Raw genomic sequence first — 3,108 nt, forward strand, 5'->3', positions numbered from 1 at the left:
AAATGGCCGTGGGAAACTGGGTACCAAGAAAATTCCAACAAAATTTCTAACAAATTTCTGACGGAATATTTGGTAGGACATTTCCGAAAAAGTCCAACAAGGCTTCCTCACACAATATTTCCAGTGGAATACCAACATATCGTGTTTCCAACCTATTTCCGATGGAATATTTTCAACAAAACTCCAACAAAATATTCAATTTAATTGTAAAAAAATTAAAATAATTCAGGGTTTTCCAATACATTAAACTTATAATAATACAAATCAAATATATTAACCTATAAGAATAAAAATACAATACATTACACTTATAAAAATACAAATCTAATATATTAACCTATAAAAACACAAAACCAATACGTTACACTTATAATAAAACAAATCCAATACATTAACCTATAAAAATACAAGTCGAATACTTTACATACTCTAAATAAAATCCAGTACATTTATCTATTAAAAACAAATCCAATAACCCATTGCTTTCCTAGAATTGGAGAACAAAATGACCTCCACCATTAGATCTGCACAAACAAAGTGGTGTTTTAGATTAAAAATTGGATTTGCACATGAATCTAAGACATAGACCCCATTTTCAATCTTGCAGTTAACCCAATACCATCAAAATTTTCGACTTGACTGTAATTTCCCCAAGGATTGATAACACTTAGTTTATCACAAATGTGGGGTGAATCTTGTTTTTAACAAGATCATTTCCTATCTGAAATATTATCAAAACAATAGATTAATAAGAATTTTACATCAGGATTCTAATACATTTTCCAAAACAAAGATCTATGAACTAGGGAACAATACCTTTGGTAACTATATAGTAGTGCAATCTACTACTTCTTTATCTTGAAGCTCAACCAATTCAATAATACTTCAACATATTTAATTAGAAAAAAGTAATAAGTAGCCATATAGAAATTGAAAATAAAGTAAAAGATATAATTTGACATGTCTCACCTTCGTAGCTGGACGCTCAACATCTCTTGGAAATATCGGTGCCTAAAATTTAAAATCCAACATTTAATCCTAAGCAGGGTACTTGGGATAACACTATGAACAAATTGAAACACCAAAATAAGTTTCCAATCTGATTTCAGAGTAGAATCAAGAGCCAAATCACAAATCTGTAACAAAAGTATCAAACTCAAAAATCTGTAAAAAAAGTAACAAACTCGTCATAACATGTATCGAACTCACATATTCATATTCGAAATCACACAGACAAATGAAATCACTGATTCATAGACAAATTACAAGAATCATAATAAAAAATTGAAATCCGAGACAAGTTACAAGAAAGAATCCATGTGACTGATTATATCACCTGAGGGGATCGATCGTAGGTGTGAGCGTCGGAGGGGAGCGACGCTAGAGGTGTGAGCGAATGAGGGGATTGACGCCAAAGGTGTGAGCAACGGTGTGGAGATGGTAGGTAGATGATAGCAATGAGTAATATTTGATGGTGATCGAAGACGGCAATTGAAATGGTGGTGGAAGCAGAGGAGCAACGTGAGATACAAGAAAGTGAAGTGCAGGTGCGACGTAAAAGAGAACGACAGTGATTTTGCTCCGGTGGTGGTGGTCGTAAGCAAAGACGATGGTAACTACGGCTTTCTCTTCATTTTAAGTTGAGAAAAAAGAAGAGAAGATAGAAGGCGTCAAATAATTGGGTTGGAAAAGGCTCTATTTTTCAATAATTTCACGAAAATTAGGCAATAGATATTCGATTACCGAGTGCTTTTTTTGGTCGGATCTAAAAACAGCTAGGTTAGTGAGAAAAGAAGTAAGAGTTGGATTCTGTAGGTATTTCGTTGGAAGTTTCCGACACATTTCTGATAGAATATAAAAAGATAGAGAATTACATTTGGTGTGATCTGAACTCGGGAAAATGTCATTTATATATATACGGTGAGGTTCAATAGAGAACTATAAGTAACAATGAAGCAAGGAACCAACCATAAGCGTCGGAAATCATAATGATCAATAGCCAAGGAAATTGATGTACACTTGTACATTAGACGCACACACATCAGATTATACCAAAAAATCCACCTCCTTATAAAAAAAAAACTCACCTTTTTTTCGTTTAAAATTTTTTTAGGCCACATTTTCATCAACACAAAATATACGGTTGTTCCCAATTTTTCATCATCTTTCAATAGAGATCTACATTGATATATAAAAAACAAACTTTTTTCGAAAAAAAACCCACTTCATTTTGTTAGTTTTTTTAATATTTAAGTTTATTTTTATCCAAAAATGTAACGCTTGGTTGCTGGTACACATTTATTTATAAACAATTCATTTTTATAGAGCTACTCAGCGAATTGGAAGCCCCAGACTCGTCATGTAGAATCGAGTATTGGACACAAGTTTTCAACCATCTACTCGACGGGTCAAGAGCTCTTGACTAGGCAAGTAGGTCTGCCAGAGTGAAACCCTAATTTTGGGGATTTGCACCCTATTTAGCATCTTAATCCTCACATTTGAGCTCATTTCCAGCCTCCAAGTCCTAAACCCTAATCCACGAAACCATAGAGCATTTTGTGAGTGTGTGAGCCATTCTTGAGTGATTTTGTGTGCTCTTGAAGCTATAAGAAGAAGAAGGAGCTAGAAGGTTCAAGGAGAAGATTATAGATCTAGAGATTCCTTCCATCCTCATCACTTTCTAGTAATCAAGTCTCTAACTTGATCATTCAGTCATTAGATCTACTTACTTCCATTTTATGAGGGTTTTGGTTCAAGAACCTTGGTCCTTGGGATTTGGACGTCCCAAGTGACTTACATTTCAGATATAGGATCTAGAAGGGGATTCCATGGCACAAAGGTGCAAAATTTATGACCATGGAAGCCCCATGCAAGCTTAACAATGTTATTATGGCCTTTTTAGCCCTAAAAGGCCATGTATGGAAGGAAAGCTAGGAACTTTACATGCCCAACTGATGTCCAAGGCCTAGATCTAATATAATGTGCTTTGGTTTAGAGTATTATGTCTTGTGGGCCAAGATCTATGTCCTAGAGAGTTAGGGTTTGAGCTAAACCCTTTAAGAAGGACTAATAGTGGGCAAAGTTGGAAACTTTACCCTTAAAAGTGTA

The 3,108-nt window shown here is 34.6% G+C and overlaps 1 long non-coding RNA gene across 3 annotated transcripts; it reads right to left on the reverse strand.

Moving 5' to 3' along the window:
• Positions 1–332: 332 nt before the first annotated feature.
• Positions 333–1,832, reverse strand: LOC144997261 (uncharacterized). 3 transcript variants are annotated; one of them, XR_013659753.1, is made up of 5 exons: positions 1,337–1,832; positions 970–1,164; positions 817–883; positions 620–721; positions 333–524 (listed from the first exon to the last, which is right to left on the reverse strand). It is a non-coding gene; the product is annotated as an uncharacterized LOC144997261 (long non-coding RNA). The 3 variants fall into 3 exon arrangements; XR_013659752.1 differs by having other exon boundaries at positions 970–1,136; positions 1,337–1,829; XR_013659754.1 differs by having other exon boundaries at positions 970–1,062; positions 1,337–1,828.
• Positions 1,833–3,108: the final 1,276 nt, after the last annotated feature.

This window comes from Lactuca saligna, chromosome 5 (assembly GCF_052625555.1).
Source record: "Lactuca saligna cultivar CGN05327 chromosome 5, ASM5262555v1, whole genome shotgun sequence".
Lineage (NCBI taxonomy): Eukaryota > Viridiplantae > Streptophyta > Magnoliopsida > Asterales > Asteraceae > Lactuca > Lactuca saligna.